Raw genomic sequence first — 19,426 nt, forward strand, 5'->3', positions numbered from 1 at the left:
TTAAAGGTGCTTGCGTGAAAAACTGCTAGAGTAGAGAAAAAGAAAAAGGTGATGAAGCAGAAGGGTGATAGAGGTTTATGGAGTTATGCATGTTGGGGGAAGTGAAAGGAGAGAATCTCTCTTCCTCTTCTGCCCCAGTTTCATTATAATAGAATAGCCTTGGCCAACCAGCTGCTCTCCAAATATTTTGGACTACAACTCCCATCATCCCTAGGCAGCACAGTCATGCTTGCTGTACTGGAATTCTCACCTAATGCAAAATGTATTGGACTTTCATTCATTCGAGGTTTTGAGTAGAGGCTGGGTGGACAGTTTATTAGGGATCTTGTAGCTGTGATTCCTGAATTATGGGGGTTAGACTAGATTACCCTTGGGGTGTCTTCTAAATCTTTATTTTATATAGCCTATATTCTTCATGGGGGTGTTCCCTTCCAGATTGTTCCTTAGCAAGTCCTACCTGCAGCCTTTTTATTTGCCTCTTTGGTGCTTCCCTGGGCTGCCTTATCCCATTTATTTATTTATGTTGTTTTTAGTCATTTAGTCATGTCTGACTCTTCGTGACCCCCTGGACCAGAGCACGCCAGGCACTCCTGTCTTCCACTGCCTCCCGCAGTTCGGTCAAACTCATGCTGGTAGCTTCGAGAACACTGTCCAACAATCTCGTCCTCTGTTGTCCCTTTTCTCCTTTCCCAACAACAGGGTCTTTTCCAGGGAGCCTTCTCTTCTCTTTTTTTTTATTTTTTTTATTAAAGGATTTTTTTTATAACAACAAAAACATAACAATACAATACAATAAACACAACAAACAAACAAAAAAAACAAGTACAATTTCAGATCTTGTTTTCTTATACCTTACTTCTCCGACTTCCTCATGCCTCCCTTTTCTGTATTCCAATTTCTAATCATTTATTCAGCAAATCTTCCCTTATTTTAATTTAGTTTGATCTTACTTATTCTCCTTATCTTATCCATTACTAATAGTAACCATTTATTTTCTAATCCAACATCATTTTAACTTTCATTAATTTTGTAATATTTCTTTAAATAGTCCTTAATTTTTTTCCATTCTTCTTCCGCTGCTTCTCTTCCCTGATTTCGGAATCCGAAATCAGGGAATCCGAAATCAGGGAGCCTTCTCTTCTCATGAGGTGGCCAAAGTATTGGAGCCTCAGCTTCACGATCTGTCCTTCCAGTGAGCTGATTTCCTTCAGAATTGATAGGTTTGATCTTCTTGTAGTCCATGGGCCTCTCAAGAGTCTTCTCCAGCACCATAATTCAAAAGCATCCATTCTTTGGCGATCAGCCTTCCTTATGGTCCTGCTCACACTTCCATATATCACTACTGGGAAAACCATAGCTTTAACTATACGGACCTTTGTCAGCAAGGTGATGTCTCTGCTTTTTATTTATTTATATCCTACTGTTATTACTGATATTACTATATATTTATGTATACATTGCCCATTTCCCAAGAATGGGACTCAATTCAGCTTACAGATATACCATGCCACCTGAAAGAACTCTGCAGCTAGGAACTGGCATCTCAGCATCTTTTCCCCAAAGCCCTTTCCTTTGGTGCCATCCTTTTTTTTTGGGGGGGGGGATAGACTGCAAGGTGGAAGTCATTTCTGATGTCCGTAAACTGCTCTGGGATCCTTTTCCAGCTGAAGCGCAAGATAAAAATGCTTTAAATAAAATAGAAGTTTGCATACTGTTTTGCCTTTCAACCTTTGGAATGGTGGCAACTCCATCTTGGCTTGACACCTCCAAATTTTCAGCATCCTGCAACTTCTTGAAGAACAATGTGACCCTTTTCTGACTTAGGGACATAGAGCACCTTCTACAGAGCCAATCTCAGCCTATCTAGAATGGTTGCAGCTACCATATGACTCAATGCATCATATGACTTTCAGTTCTCATTTTCTAGTTAGAGACCTAACCCTGGTTGTTTGTTCCCACGCTAATCTCTCTTCCCCAGTCTACCCTTGGATAGATTTGCAGCTTACTCTCTGGCGCATTGCTGGACCATGCTATAGGTCACCTTCAGTCACAACCATCTTGTTCTTTCCGTGACTCTGGGTTCTTTCCCATCATTGGTCTAAAAGGCAACATATAGTTTATTGTCCAGACACAATTTCATTTTTATTGCCCAAATCACAGCTCATTGATTAGCAGATGCTGGGCAGGAAATCTCGCTGGTCAGTTAATCGCCTTCCTGCTGCTTAAATTAACTAATAGCTCAAGTAATAACCAAGGACCAGTATAGACTCTCCCAGCAACTGGAAGGAAATCAACTTTCCACTCTCCTCTTCCCTCCCTGCATGAGTGGAAATAGGATGGACAATAACAAAGAACTTATAATAGATCGGAAAGATCTTTCGCAACAGGGAGGCACCAAGGAAAACACTGTAGGCATTGCACTTGATACTGCTTGTTTTAGAAATAATAACACAGGTTTCTCTCAACTCTTCAGAGTTGCGCTAAAGGCTCCTGAATTTCCATCTTTTTGAGAAGATTTTGAAATTAACATTCTCCTTGGAATATTCACCCCTTTTTTCTTTTTGCATTTTAAAACTCATCAGCTGTTAAATACAAGCCAGAGAAACAAAGATCTCTGTTGGTGCTTTGCTACAGTTCAAGGTTCACCAAGCACAAGTCAGCAAGCAAAAACTTACGGAATTTCAACAAAGCCAAAATTGGCCCTTTTTATTTAGGATGGAAATTGGACTGCCTAAAAAATGGTTCACACATTTGTAATCCCATTAACATGCAGGAATCAAATCTTGAGACACAGAGATTCAACAGAGGGATTCCAAATTTCAGGGAGTAAACAGCCCCCCTTCCTCAAAAATTGTTTTAGCTCTATGGAGCTACTCGAGTCCTGCAATTGCTTCCTGGCCCATTCATGTTTAATATTTATGCTGTGATGGATGATGATAATGATGACGACATTCTTGTCAATTTATGAAAAAAAGACATTTGAAAAGTATGAAAGGTGGGAGAGAAAATTTCCTACAAATGTTCACGGGTGGGATTCAGGGCTTTTGTTGGGTCAATCTTACTTTTATGATTGCCAAAGGGTATTAGGGAGTGTCCTTTCCATCATTCTACAAATGCTCTCTGCAGTGTTCTAGACTTTACAGGGGTGTGAACAAAAATCTTATCTTTCCTTAAGAACATAAGAAGAGCCTGCTGGATCAGGCCAATGGCACATCTAGTCATGCATCCTGTTCTCACAGGGGCCAACCAGATGTCTGTGGGAAAACCACAAGCACAAGAGTATTCCCCTCCCCAGCTTTAGCTGCGATTCCTGCATCACAGGGAGTTGGAATAGATTAAAGTGACCAGATGTCCCCATTTCCTAGGGACAGTCCCTGGATTTACAAATCTGTCCCCATACAAAATTATTGAAGTTGAAGAGTGTCCTCAGATTCATTGAAAAGAAATCTGGTAACCTTAGACTAGATGACACTTTGGGTCCCTTTCAATTCTACAATTCCAGGCTTCTATGATTCCTGTGGCATCTAGCAACTGGTATGAGCTCCTCTCCTTCTCCTTCTCCTTCTCCTTCTCCTTCTCCTTCTCCTTCTCCTTCTCCTTCTCCTCCTCCTCCTCCTCCTCCTCCTCCTCCTGCAATGACTCGTAGCTGAGTAATATTGTCTTCCATAAACACGGCTTTAACAATGAGTTCGTAAGTGAACGTGGAGGCCAATTCTGGATCCACACGTCCTTCCACAGTGGGGACATTGGTTTCCGGGCAGGAGTTGATCATGGTGTGGATTTGCCAAGTGTGCCTTCCTCTTAGCGCGTTTCTCCCTTGCATCCTGAGTTTGAGTGTCTTCAAAGCCCATGACACCTTTGGCAAAGGCTGTTCTCCAACTGGAGCGCTCACAGGCCAGTGTTTCCCAGTTGTCAGTGTTTATACTACTTTTTTTGTCTAAAGTCCATTTAGTTCAGCATCCTATGCTCATAGTGGCTGACAAGTTGTTTGTGGGAAGACTACAAGCAGGACCTGAACGCAAGAGCCCTCTCCCCTCCTGTGCTTTCAAACAACTGGTATTCAGAAGCATTACTGTCTCAAACTTATTAAACAAGCAAAAAAGAAAATTGAGTAGGGTGTGAAGCCAGGATGATGAAAAGTGGGTGGTTGTGGTCAGGAGAGGGGTATGGCCTGATGAAGGTCCTGGAGGCCGCATAGAGAGGCTCAGAGGTCTCCACTTGGCCCCCAGGTCTGACGTTCCCTACCCATGAGATGAGCAGGTCTCTTCTTGCATCCACTTTCAAATCCTATTCATTTGAGTGTCAGTTTGTGGCATGAGCTAAAATGTTGCAGCACAGTCAATGGGATTTCAATGTTCTTATCTTTGACTAGATCACGCACAGGCTGTTTCTTCCCCCCGCCTCCCAGACTCCGTAATTGCTCTTTCTGGCTGTTCATCACTTAGGGAAAGGAAAGCAAAAGAGCATTAATAGAATATATCCCATCCAGAGAGGATCTATTTTGTATTAAGGCTATTGCCATCGCCTCTGCTTCACAGACTCGGATTCTCACTTCTCCAGATATGAGTGGCATTTCATTGCGGCTGCTCCCTCCCTTTCCCCAGCCAATCGCATTAATGCGTGTTTGTCAATACTGAATTTCATTTGCTGCATAACCACCCAAAACTGCTGGCAAATCTCGTTGCATTTTCCTTGCCTCTTAAGCCTGGGTTTTCACTTCTCCCCTACTTTGTGTTGTCAGCAAAACTTAACACATTTACAATCGGTCTCTTGATCTAGGGCAATTACTGTAAAAGGCAATAGCAGGTGCCGAAGTCTTAACAAGAGAAGGATGTTGTCCCATTATTGTAGTGTCCCATCCTCTGTTCATATCAAGATTGTCAAATTGCTTCAAATTAAATTGACACGGGGGCAGGGGAGAGATTGCAACGTTGCTGCAAATCTATGAGCTCGGCTCAGCTTCAGTGCCTGAAAAGGAGGCAAAGAAATGATGGCGCTCATTCATGAATTTAATTGTTTGGGTCTCTTTTTTGGCTCCAGTCGCAACTGCTCAAGGTGAGGCACAGTATAGGAAACATACAGCTAAATGTAAGATCTAATAAAGTAAATGAAAAATCCAGAAGTCCAAATGCATTTGGAACACCAGCTAAAATTCAGGAATCACAGCTAAAGAATCACTGTGATGGTCCATGTAGTTCAGTATTTTCCACACTGACTGACAGAAGCTCTCTGGGGTTATAGGAAGGGGTCTTTCTGAGGGTTCACATGGACCCTGCTTTCTGTGGCCCCTAAGCCAATGATTTGGTGTAAATTATCTCTCCTTGCTAAGGAGAGGCTACGTGAACCCAGTATGCATACCCACGTCATGTTGTCCAGAGCTGATCAAGGTGCACATGCCAGACAAAAAGGACACCCCCCCTAAAAAACCCCCCAAAGGCTGTGAAAGGTGACCCAAGAGTACCCTTAACTTAATAAAGCCTTGGGGTGCCTGTACATTAACTTCTTCAATTCTCTTACCTGCCCACACTAAATGCCAAGCAGACCAAATCATGAACACACATTGAAAGGCCAGTCAGAATAACCCAACACATCAGTTTTCCTTTTTTTTGGGTCTTTATTTCTTTTTTTAAACGCTCCATGTGAAAATTCAGCAGCGTTTCTGGGCGAATTCCTCCTAATTTACAAAATTTTGTATGCAGCTTCTGTCTGATATGCACGTTTTTGAAAGCGATGTTCCCAAATTCAATGCGCCCCTCTCCCACTATCTTCATTCATTTCCATGCAGTGACTTCTAAGTCCCTTCAGTTTAATCTCGACTCGTCCTCAGATTCTCCATGATGCCAGCAAAGACTGCTGCAAGACTGAGCCATGTTCCAAGCTTCCAACAATAACTCCACCCCCCCAATACATTTCTTGCTCCCTTTTTTCTTGCTTTGACGCGTGAGGTACACAACAAGGAATCTCAAAACTAACTCTTCCCTTAAGCTACCCCCTCCCCCCCAAATAGCTAGACCTAGAGCATGCAAGTGGCATGATTTGGAAGAGGCTTGCAACATTCTGGAGGTTGACAGGGCATAAGGAGATTAAACGGGAGCAGACGAGCACACCAAGTCTATAATAATCATAAACCTATAACCAGATGGCTGTTCCTGGTCACTTGCTTTAGAATTATTAAAGCAATAAAAGGGGTTTGATGCTCAGAACGCCTTGTACAGAATCAATGCTGGCCCCATTCATGTCATCTCCCCCCACACTCTCTGATAATTAAATTCACCACAAAGGGTACCTGAGGTGCTATTGGAAGATGGAGGGGAGAGCATGATTTGTCTTATTTAACACTGCCCCCTCCAACCATCAGCTCCATCCTCTGTTCATATTATTTTTTCCTCTTCCTTCATATCAACCACTGCAAGTCTCTTCCCCTGCCAGTCTTCCTCTGCTCCCAACCAAATGTTTTCCAAAGACCACAGGAACTATTAAAGGGAAGCAAAATTCCACAGCACCAAAGGAAGAGATTCTTCTGAGCAGGAGTAATTTGGTCTCTCTCTCTCTTGCTTAATCACCCACACAATTAGGCTGGAGAGGATGGTGTTTTAGCTTTTTTTCAAGGCAACGCATGTTTGTGGAGGGTTGGTCTTCCTAGAGAAAGCAGCTGGAGAGGGGTGGTTCACTGAAATGTTACATCTTGAAGGGTTCCAAGGCATTCTACTCCACATCCTCCCAAACTCAAGAGCCTCAAGAACTTAGAATCATAGAATTATAGAGTTGCAAGGTACCCTGAGGCTCATCTAGTCCAACCGTCAGTGATGCAGGAATCATAGCTAAAGAATCCCTTACAGTTGAGCATCCAACCTCTGCTTAAAAACTTCTCCAGTGAAAGAGATTTCACCACTTTCAAAGGAAATCCGATCCACCGTCAAACTGCTCTTACTGTCAGAAAGTTCTTCCTACTGTTAAGTTGGAAACTCCTTCTTTGTAATTTGAATTCACTGGCTCAAGTCCTACCCTCTGAAGCATCATAAAATAAGCTTGCTCCATCTTCCCTGTGACAACCCTTGAGATAGTTGAAGATGGCTACCATATCTCCTCTCAGTCTCCTCTTTTTCAGACTAAACATATACAGCTCCCTCTTAAGGTTTGGTTCCCAAACCCTTGATCATTTCAGTTGCCCTCCAGCACACCTTCCAGTTTGTCAATATCCTTCTTAAACTGTGGTAAGCAGAACTGGACACAGTATTCCAGATGTGGTCTGACCAAGGCAGAATCAAGCGGTACTATTACTTCCCTTGACCTGGACACTATACTTCTGTTGATGCAGACTAGAATTTCATGAGGTTTTTTATTATTATTATTTTTCTGCTGCTGCATCACACAGTTGATTCATGTTAAGCTTGTGGACTCTCTCTCTCTCTCTCTCTCTCTCTCCCTCTCTCTCTCTCTGGACATGACTTGCAAAGGCACTCTGTACAATGGGATCAAACAGTGGAAACAAGGTGGAAAAGAGGGAAAACAGCAAAAAAAAACACAACAACACAAAAACCTCCACTGGTAATTTTAAATTACAACCCCACAGATGCAGAAGAAGAAGACTGAATTCAAAATTGGTTGCTAGATAGCATCAGCTCATTAGCAGTTCCATTACACCTTACATTGGTTCGCCTTTTCTCCTAGTACACAAAGTGTGTGAGAGAGTGTGTGAGAGAGTTTGGGAAGGAGTAAATTGGATAAACATAACTCGGGTTCCTTTAGGAATGTCAAAAAGGCTCTTTGCAAGAGAGTCAGAGGGAAAAAAATGTACTAATCAAATTCATCTCTCTGAAAAAGGGACCCCCTCCTTTTAATTGATGTATATTTTGGGCATTTATTTGACACACTAGAAGTAAATTCTTATAGTACACCTCACATGCATAACACCAAACCTTCCAGAAACTTGTGGTGCACATCCCATAGTCTTCTTCTGCAAATATTTACTCAGATGTAAGTTCCAGTGGATTCAGTGGAACCTTCCCTACAGTCTAAGAAGTTCTATTACAGGACCTTGATAACTAGAAAGAATATTTATGCATCTTGGTTCTCGGACGCCTTGATACTCAAACATTTCGGCTCTCGAATGCTGAAAACCCAGAAGTAAGTGTTCTGGTTTTCAAACGTTTTTCAGAAGCCGAACATCCAATGTGGTTGTTGGCTATTGTTTCTGGGGTGCCTGCACCAATTGGAAGCCACGTCTTGGTTTTCTAACATTTTGGAAGGCGAACGGGGTTACAGAATGGATTGCGTTCGAGAACCAAGGTATCACTGTATTTCTTAATGCTCAAAATGTTTTGGGGGGTGGGGGTGGATGTGAAGGACCCAGTGGTAGAGCATCTGTTTCACATGCAGAAGGTCGTTGGTTCAATCCCTAGTATTTCCAGGCATGGCCTGAAAAGACCCCATTTCTGAAAACCTGGATAGCTTCTGCCACTTAGTGCAGATGATACCAAGCCAGATGAGTTAATGTCCTGTCTCCGTATAAGGCCACTTCCTATACTGGTATGTTAGAATTGTAATGCAACCACAAGCCCCAGGATTGTTAGGGGAGGTTCTGGAAAATTTCACTATATAAATGGGATGTATCAGTGTAAGATGTGGATATCCCCTTTCTCTATGTCTCAGGAATTATATATCTGCAGATATCTGGGAGAAAATGCATTAAACACTGTGGCCATGATGGATGGTGAAATTTTTCATAGGGGGCCAGTTGGGGCCAGAGGTGCCAACTTGTGGGGGCAATTGGGGGGAGCAACATCTTGACATCACCTTGCCAACAAAGGTCCATATTGTTAAAGCTATGGTTTTCCCAGTAGTGATGTATGGAAGTGAGAGCTGGACCATAAAGAAGGCTGATCACCGAAGAATTGATGCTTTTGAATTCTGGTGCGGGAGGAGACGCTTGAGAGTCCCATGGACTGCAAGAAGATCAAACCTCTCCATTCTGAAGGAAATCAGCCCTGAGTGCTCACTGGAAGGACAGATCCCGAAGCTGAGGCTCCAATATTTTGGCCACCTCATGAGAAGAGAAGACTCCCTGGAAAAGACCCTGATGTTGGGAAAGATGGAGAGTGCAAGGAGAAGGGGACGACAGAGGACGAGATGGTTGGACAGTGTTCTCAAAGCTACCAGCATGAGTTTGACCAAACTGCGGGAGGCAGTGGAAGACAGAAGTGCCTGGCGCGCTCTGGTCCATGGGGTCACGAAGAGTCGGACATGACTAAACGACTAAACAACAACAACAAACATCTTGACGTTCCGATGTTGCACTTGTGAGCATTAAGCCTCCGTCCCTAAGCTGGGCAGAAGCTTCCCAGACTTTGGGAAGGAGGTGTCAGGCCTCCCCTAAATGCTGCCACCCTGTTGCCTCCTTCCCAAAGCCAGGTGGACTCTGGCAAAAGGGCTTGGACCACGTTGGAGTATTGCACCTCCCTTCCGAAGGCAGGCAGAAGCTTCCTGGGCTTTGGGAAGGAGGTGCCAGGCTTTAATATTTCAGTAACAAATTTACTGGGAACATTTAAGGGACTGGCTTGGTCCCCCTAGTCCATTGACTGCATGCCACTGCACTGCGGAACCACTGAATCAGTGTTGGTAGAGTCCGACCTGATTCCCAGCAAACATCTTGTCTTCAGCTCTCCTTGCTCCATCCATGCCCCCTGCTAGCTGATCTCTCGCTCTCACACACCATCTCTCTCTGCTTCCTCCTCCTCCTCCAACTCCCCCTCTCCCCAGTCCATTTAAGGAATGATCCTGCAAGTTGCTTCTTTTCCATTAGCTTTGGGGGAAGAAGCATCAGTTTTAATAGAGCTTGTCATGTTTAATAGCCAATGTAAACTATGCATTCACATCGATTATATGCACTTTGGACAATTTTCTTTCGCAGAGGACTTTTTACAGGGGCAGGGGAAATCATAGCTCACATCTTTTTGTCACCGTGATGCCTTCACAGCCCGCAAGGCTTCCTATTACATGCGCACATTACAGCATATTTGGGTCAGGGAGAGAAATGTATCACACAGTTCCTTGCTCGGTGTAATCAACTTGCAGACTTTACATAATCATGGTCAAATCGCAGCATGATACACTGGTAACACAGGGCTCTCGGGTGACTGTTAGCGATGGCCGATAAATAGATCACCCATGTTCAAGAACAGAATTCCTTGGAGTGTCACATATCAGGGACAAGAAATAGGTGGCTTCTGCATATGAAACTGACTTAAACTATTACACCCATTTGGACCACCCAGCCCTATCCTGTGTACTCTGACTATAAGGGATGGGACGCGGGTGGTGCTGTGGTCTAAACCACTGAGCCTTTTCGTTTGCCAATCAGAACATTGGTGGTTTGAATCCCTGCGATGGCGTGAACTCCTGTTGCTCTGTTCCAGCTCCTGCCAACCTAGCAGTTCAAAAGCATGCCAGTGCAAGTAGATAAATAGGTACCACTACGGCAGGAACATAAATGGTATTTCCATGCACTCTGGCAATTGTCACAGTGTCCTGTGCAGCAGAAGTGGTTTAGTCCTGCTGGCCACATGACCTGGAAAGCTGCCTATGGACAAACACCGGCTCCCTCAGCCTGAAAGCGAGATGAGTGCTGCAACCCCATAGTCACCTTTGACTGGACTTAACTGTCCAGGGGTCCTTTACCTTTAAAAAAAAACAAAAAACACCTTACTCTGACTATAGTTACTAGTCATGATGGCTAGGGATTTCCTCCGGTGCCAGATGCAGTCCCAAGGACCATCTTTTCTCTTTGTTAATCACATGAAAACTGCTGAAGTTAGGGCATTTATAGATGGCCAAGAAAGTGGTCAGATTTCATATGCACATTCATGGGGTGTAGTTCGCAGAAGACTAGAATGCAGAGGCATTGAGAGAAGTTGGAAGATTTTGGAAGATTCAGGACAGACAGCACTTCATTGCATAGCACAGAGTTGAACCAGAAAGTCCCACCAGAGGCAGCGACAACCACCAACTTGGATGGCTTTAAAAGAGGATGAGATAAATTCATGGAGGAGAAGGATATTGATGACTATTAGCCATGGTGGCTATTTTTTACCTGCACTGTTAGAGTCAGTATGGGGGGGGGGTCACAGGTGGGGAGGGCACTGTTGTGCCCAGGTCCTGCTTGCAGGCTTCACACTGGAATCTGGTTAGGCATGGTAAGAACAGGATACTGAGCTACATGGGCCACTGGTATATTTTCTTTCGATGCCTGCACATGAACTTTTGATGTGCATTTCATCTTGCAATTCCACACCTTTCCCCTTTCACCCCTGTGCATTAGCTCCTGGGTTTAAAATCTAGGTGAAGGAGAATTTGCTGCAATGTGCAGTTGTACAGAGTTTTTGTTGTTATTGACCCAGAAACTCCAGCGGGTGCAGAATGCCACGGCGAGACTCCTTATGGGGTCCTCGCCGCGGGATCACATTCATCCAGTACTATACCAGCTGCACTGGCTCCCGGTGGAGTACAGGATCAGGTTTAAGGTGCTGGTTTTAAAGCCCTATACAGCCTAGGACCCTCGTGCCTATGGGACCGCCTCTCCTGGTATGCCCCACGGAGGACCTTATGGTCCGCAAATAATAACATCTTGGAGGTCCCAGGCCTCAAGGAGATTAGACTGGCCTCAACCAGAGCCAGGACTTTTTCGGCTGTGGCTCTGATCTGGTGGAATGCTCTGTCACAAGAGACCAGGGCACTGTGGGATCTGACATCTTTCCACCGGGCCTGCAAGATGGAGCTGTTCCGCCAGGCCTTTGGTCAGGGACCATATAAGGAGAGACTCCCCCTCTCTCCTTATAAGAACTTGTATGAAAGTGGCCCCCCAACTTTTCTCACAGCTCATATAAGATCAGTACAAACAGGCCGGTGAGCATTTAAGGTCCCCAACCCTAATCTGTGGGTTGCCATCTGATTGGATTTCACTTTGATTCTGATTTGATTTTAGGATGTACTTTAATTGATTGCCTGATTTTATGTTAATATGTTATATATTTGATGTTAGCTGCTCAGAGCCTAGTTCTGGTCAGGGAATGCAGGGTATAAATAAAATTATTATTATTATTATCAATAGGTTGTTTGAGATTCAATGCTAGTACAGTGGTACCTCGGTTTTCAAACATAATCCATTCTGGAAAACCATTTGAGTTCCGAAACGTTCAAAAACCGAAAACTCAATATGGAAGCCTCGATACAGAAAAATCAGTATGGAAAACTCAATACTAAAGCCATGTGGTGTTTGACTTCCAAGGCGTGTTCGAAAACCGAAGCATTTACTTCTGGGTTTACAGTGTTCAAAAACCAAAATGTTCGTCAACGGAGACATTCGAAAAACCGAGGTACCACTCTATTTGAAATGTGGCTAACCCCATGCAAAATTCCACAGTGTGTCATTGCAGTTTAAATGCATACTCTGAGCAAGCACAGGGTATATCAGGTCAGTTTCTTGGTCAGTTTGTACCACAATCCACAAAGATTTAACTCCCCTACTCAGTGCTGACTCCTCATTGATGCTGTGGCTGTTAGCTATGCTATTGGGCAGACTAAGAGTTAAATGAGGAATTATTATCAAAATGTTGGGTATCCTCCCCACGTTCTCTTTTTAAAAGGTTTTCCGAATGACCTTGTCAGATTCAAACCTTCATAAGAGGCCAAGGAATGAAAAGAAAATGAGGGTGGGGCTGTTTGCAGGGAAAGACCAGCAATCAGCAGCGCAGTAATTTGCCTGATAACAGAAAATTAAAGAAGAGGCAAGTCGCAGCCTGAGAAGAAGAAGGGGGGGGGGGAATCATTCAGATTTGAATTCGCTGTATAATTAGCCACAATAGTTAATATCCCTAGCGCCCACCCCAGAAAAAAAGAAGAAGAAAATGAATGGCATCAAATTAGAGTGAAACGGAGACATCACTGCAAAAAGAAAAAGAAAGAAAGAAAGAGTTGAGTAAATGGCTGAGATAATAGAGAAAATATTTAAGAAGCCAAAAATGAACACACAATTGGAGGAAGGAAGAGGAGGAAGAAGAAGAAGAGGACGAAGAGTTGGATCTGCTTTGACAAGGGGTCATATTGGCAGGATATATATATATATATATATATATATATATATATATATATATACACACACACACACACACACACACACATATACATATATATATATACATACATTTCATTTTCAAGAATAATTAAACATACTTTTACATCTTATACATTTTTTTTACTTCCATGAATCACATCTTAAAATTTCCCAATCTAATCACTTAATATACATTTCTTACTTTCACTATTACATTATTTAAATCTCATAACTAATATCTCTAATCTTTCTCCGTTTTGCAATGTTTCCTGTATTTCTCCTTACAAAACTTCTTGTGGTCCTATTAGCATAATTTGTTGATTACAGTAGCTCTTCAAATATTTCGTATACTTCTTCCAATCTTCTGTGAATCTCTGAACCCGCAGGTTTCGAATCCTTCCTGTCACTTTATCTAATTCTGCGTAGTCCATTAATTTTGTCTGCCTTTCTTCTTTCGTCAGAATTTCTTCTCCATTTCAGGGCAAACAATACTCTTGCTGCTGTTGTTGCATATAAAAACAATTTAACATCCTGGCAGGAATTATAATTCAGTGGTAGAGCATCAGTCTTGAATGCAGAAGGTCCCAGGTTCAACCTGGGAGGGCTGGGAAGAACTCCTGTCTATAATTCTGGAGGGTCACCCCGTCTCAATATAGACAATACCATGCAAGATGGACCCATGGCCTGGCTTGATATAAGGCAGTCTCCTATGTTCCTATGGATTTGCTTTGCAGGCATACAGTCTTCCAGAGATGGAAAACCAATGGCCCTCCAGATGTCACTGAAGTCCAGCTCTCATCAACCCAAGAAAGCACGGTCAACGAACAGGGATGATGGTCATTGTGACTCATCAACATATGGAGAGAATGCCCACCACAATATCTGGATCCTTTCCCAGAGAGCCAGGGGGTTGTTGTTGGGTAAAGCGTATCACAGGATAGCCGCTTTAGTTTCTGAGTTTGATGGGATGATGGAGGCTCTGAATTCATGGCGGCAAACTTTGCTCCAGTGAATTATGAATCAAAAGCAACAGAGAGAAGACGGGACTATGATAGATACCAGGTGTGAACTTTGGTCTTTCAAATTTTGTGAATCTCTGGTCCCGCAGGTTTCAAATCCTTCCTGTCACTTTATCTACACCCTGTGTGTGGCCTAAATTTGGCACCCTCCCACCTCTTGCCTTCCATTCTGCATGTGCACAATGTGGGGGAACCAGTCACTCTGCCCTAAGCTGGAATGAGTAGCCTTGTATTCTGGCCACGAAGCTCATTCTGTGATCTTGAGAAAGCTGTGATCACTGTCTAACCCACCTCCAAGGCCACAGTGAAAGCAAAACTGGTAAATCCCCATCCCTTGAGTTCATTTGTGGGATGCAAATAGGAATATTTACAAAAATAAAGAAGGGGATGGGGAATGTTTTTGCAAAAGGGTAGTCCACAGCACTACCACTGAGGAGGCAATAGCTACTTTATACAATACTAACTGTTACTCGGGAATTATAAGAAACCAAAAAAATCGGTGTTGTTGCGAAATAAATGGTTACTGTCAGTGCAGTTTTGAATGGTTCAAGCCTCCATCGTCATTCAAAATGGCATGCAATTGTATGGAAACAGTGACGAAGAAACAAAACCCAAAGTTGATCCTTGATCTCAGAAACCATCATGCAAAATCTGGTTATAATAACTTAAGGTGCATTGCAAAGAGACAAACAAGCAACTTTCTAAAGCATATACAGTAGTAGATAACCAGATTGGTTAAAGTTACATATTTCATCCTTGTGAAAAAAAGAGAGAAAATGGGGGAAAGATGAGTTATGCTTATTTGGTGTCCTGTCCTGTCCATTTCTTTTAGATAGGATTGTTTTTATATTTTTAATGCACTTATTTGATGAAACGTTTGGCAAGGTTAGCCATTATTGCTGTTGTTTATTATTGGTTTTGTTGTGCCATTTATTGTTCTAATTGACTATGATTTATGATGGTGGTGCTTGCCACTTCAAATGTCCTAAAGGAAGGGAAGATGTAAATATCTGAATGCATATTTCAGCAGTACTTTATCAGATTCGTGGTTTCCATGTACCTTTTTATACCACCTTTCAAAAACAAACATCTCGAGGACATAAAACAAGATAAACAATAAAACCATGCAAACAATAAATAGAGCAGCAACACTGTTAGGAGAAGCTCAAGATGCTGGAATGAATAGTCAGCAAGGGTCTGGGGAATGAAGTAAGATTTCAGCAAGTGCTAGAAACCTATAACTGTAGGAACCTACCTTATCTCAGAAGGGAAGCTGCTAAATGGACCAGCCTTCATAGGCTGGAGAAGGATTGTAGCTCATTAGTAGAGCATTCACACTTCTCCAGTTCAATCGCTGGTATCTCCAGTAGGGTGGGGAATGTATCCTATCCGAAACTCTGGAGAACAGCTGCCAGTCAGTGTAGACAATAAGATGGACCAATGGTCTGACTCGTAATAGTGGAGATCTCTGTTTTCCAATAGAAAAAGGTTGTCCTCCTGAAGGACGCCTGCAGGCTGCAGAACTACCAAGAGAGACATATCTTAAGGCTTATCCACAATTACTTTTAGCCCCACACTTTCTAGACACAGGTATGGATTTTCCCCATCTATGTTGGAGTGCTTCCTCCCCCACCCCCACTTTAATGCTGAATCCATAACCCACTTGACCCTGAAAACTGTCTGCAGACAAATGCCAGCTCCCTCAGCCTGAAGTGAGATGAGCATCACACTCCACTGTCAAGTTTAACTGGACTTAACCATCCACGGGTCCTTTACCTTTACCTTTACTATAACTGCACCAATTGTCCGAGAGCCAGTGTGGTGTAGTGGTTAAGAGCGGTAGACTCATAATCTGGTGAACCGGGTTCGCGTCTCTGCTCCTCCACATGCAGCTGCTGGGTGACCTTGGGCCAGTCCCACTTCTCTGAAGTCTTTCAACCTCACTCACCTCACAGAGTGTTTGTTGTTGGGGAGGAAGGGAAAGGAGAATGTTAGCCACTTTGAGACTCCAAAGGGTAGTGATAAAGTGGAATATCAAATCCAAACTCTTCCCTTCTTCTTCTTCTTCTTCTTCTTCTTCTTCTTCTTCTTCTTCTTCTTCTTCCGATGAAAATAGGGATGTCCTATTCCATAATGATGATCAGTGCTTTTTTTCTGGGGGGATGCAGGGGTACGCGTACCCCTAAACATTTTGTGTTGTCCTGACTGACCAATGCACCGACATGCCAGCTGTCTCCACAGTAGCAGCACAGACTGGAGTTCTGACATTCTCCGTGCTGGTGCCCAGGGAGGGGAATCTGGGGCAGCCGTGGTGGAGGTGACGGCGCCCCCTCCTCTTCTTGTTGGGCTAGAACCAGCCAGCAGTTGCTCGCCCCTCTTCGCTCAAGCCGACCCCACTGTCGCCATTGCTGGGGACTTTCCCATCCTCTCAGCTGCCACCTTGAGTCCCTCATCTGGGGGTTGGGAGGGGTTGGGGGGAAGGAAGGGTGTGAGAGGGAGCAGCCAAAATAAGAGTACCTCAAAACATATTATATATCACTGTTGGTAGTGGTGGTGGCTTCCAACATATATAAAAACATAATAAAACATTAAACATTAAGAAACTTCGCTATACAGGGCTGCCTTCAGATGTCTCCTAAAAGCTGTATACAGTGGTACCTCGGGTTACATACACTTCAGGTTACACACGAATTAAGTACTTAACCCGAGGTACCACTGTACTTACTTCTCTACTTGGATCAGGGGTCGCTTAACTCCCTACTCTCCAATGTTTCTCCAATGAAAATAAGGACATCCTAAGGAAAATTGGGACATTGCAGGATCAAATCAGAAACTGGGACGGCTTCTGTGAATGTTAGACTGTCCCTGGAAAATAGGGGCACTTGGAGGGTCTGTGAATCTGAACAAACAGCAATTCTGCCTCCCCGCAGTAAAGAGTGTGGTTTTGTGGGGAAAGAGGGGGGGGCTGGGGGAGCACTCAGACCCAGACCTGGAAAACCCAGACCTGTGCCTAGAAATGTGGAGCAAAGCTAAGTGTAGATGATCCAGCCCTTACTGATCAGACTGTTCCACCAGGGGGGAGGCAGTCCCTCGAATAACACAGTCCCAAGTGACTGAGGGCTTTGCAGACCTAAATCTTAAATCTGGCCTAGCACTGTGTAATAATATGCCCATTGCATTCCAAAACAAAGTCAGATGTTCCAGATGAAACCTATTCCATGATGCCAGGTGGGGAAAAACTCATAGGGGAGTTCTCTAAGAGAATACAATGCAGCAAAATGCCATGATTTCTCAAGCTCATGGCTAACCCCCTTTTACCCAGTGCCCATATTTAGCTTTGATATTTAGAATGGGATCTTGAAAATTCGAAGTGACACACTAAACTATTATTACTATTATTATTATTATTATTATTATTATTATTATTATTATTATTAAAATCACAGATCTTAAAATATAAACACCTTTGGCTAATTTGCAACACTCCCCCCCCCCAGCAAGCAGATGGATTGCACTTCCCCAAGATAAAAGTCACAGCTGCTACTGTTCCTTTGGGCATTCATTCTGGGATGTAGTCTCTGAGAGAAAGATTAAAATCCAAGACGCTGATTTGTGGGAAAGATGGAGGTAGCTAAAAGAAAAACAAAAGAAAGGGAGAAAGAAAGAATTCCATCAAGAGAGGCGCACGCGGGGGGGGGGGTCAGAATGCATTTCTTCACTTATTTGATTAGAATCAGGGGACTGAAAAGTTCCCAAGCAACTCTGATGAAATGCAAGCAAAGGCATCCCAAATAGGGATGGAGAAGAACTTTGACTTAATTCACTTTTAAAGACACACCTATGTGGGAGAAATTTCCCTTGAGGGTTCAGCATGGAGACTCACATCAAATTCCTAATTGGTCAGACTTCGTTCAGCGATGCATTACATGACAGACTATGCAATAGTTTCCAACTGTAACACACAGCATATAGGCAATATATATCTATATATCTATATCTATATCTATATCTATATCTATATCTATATCTATCATCTATATCTATATCTATATCTATATCTATATCTATCTCTATATCTCTATCTCTATCTATATCATCTATATTAGATAGATATAGATATAGTCTTAGCTGTTCACCTTTTCTCCAAGCACATTCTGCTACCCCATCACCCCCACAGTCCTTGGAAACAATTACGGTATTCAGTCCATTATTATTATTATTATTATTATTATTATTATTATTATTATTATTATTACACTATACTTGCAGAGTCCTCCTTGTACCTTATCTCTCCTTTCCTCTGCCATCCCACTCTGACATTATGAGGTTATGGCAAGCATAGAAAAATTACTTTTGCTTTAAGCAGATGCTTGTCTGCAGCATAATTTTGATGTAAGGATCACCAAGGTGCTCCAAAGTGCTTCAAGTGTCCCTGCTTCAATTTGCAACAACTCCTAGATTTCACTTCACCTCTGACAACCCCAAATCACCTCCCAAATATCCCATTTTACACCAGGGTTCTTGGGGTTCGTCTGAATCTGATGCAGATTTTCGGCTCTTTCAGTTGACTCTGATCCATTGCGTGCATCTGATGCCTTTGTAGTACAGTTCCAAAACTACTATGAGGTCTTAGCCAGGCAACTTTGCAGAGCTCCAGTTATGACTTATGAAGTTCTTTTGAAGAGTGGAGCATTGCACAGCCTTAGGGCAAATAATGTTTTCTACTTGTGGTTTTTTTTATTATCTTATAAAACAGCTTAATCAATGAATGCAAGCAGGTAGTAGAAGCGGAGACCGGTTTATGGGGAAACTTTTGAGATTTATTTTGGCTATTTGTGAGTAGTGGTGCTGTCTTAACTCAGGAAGAAGGGGAAAATGTGGAATGGCTGATGTGATCTTTCTGGGCATTTGCAATGGGTCAATTTTAATTTTTAGACTTGGGCTTTGCAAGCAGAAATTAGGTGGCAGTCGGCCCCCCAATTTATGATGTTTGCTTGTGTTTGCGTGCAAATAAATAGATTATTCCATATGCATTCCAAATAAAATATACTGCTAAAGTAAATTTTACTTACTGATATCGATTGTATTGACTGCATCCTCCCCTTACAAATCCCTCGGTTTGTATAACAGAACTGTTATCACTAGCCTGGGAAAAAAAGGGGATATAATGAATTCTAGCACTGCACACCTTACTTAATGATGAACTAGAAAGCTTTTTATCTTTGGAGCCATGTTGGGATAGAGCAAGAGAGCGAGAGGGAAAGAATTTCATTTGCTGCTGGAAGACTTTCTGAAGGCC

This window comes from Podarcis raffonei, chromosome 11 (genome assembly GCF_027172205.1).
Source record: "Podarcis raffonei isolate rPodRaf1 chromosome 11, rPodRaf1.pri, whole genome shotgun sequence".
Lineage (NCBI taxonomy): Eukaryota > Metazoa > Chordata > Lepidosauria > Squamata > Lacertidae > Podarcis > Podarcis raffonei.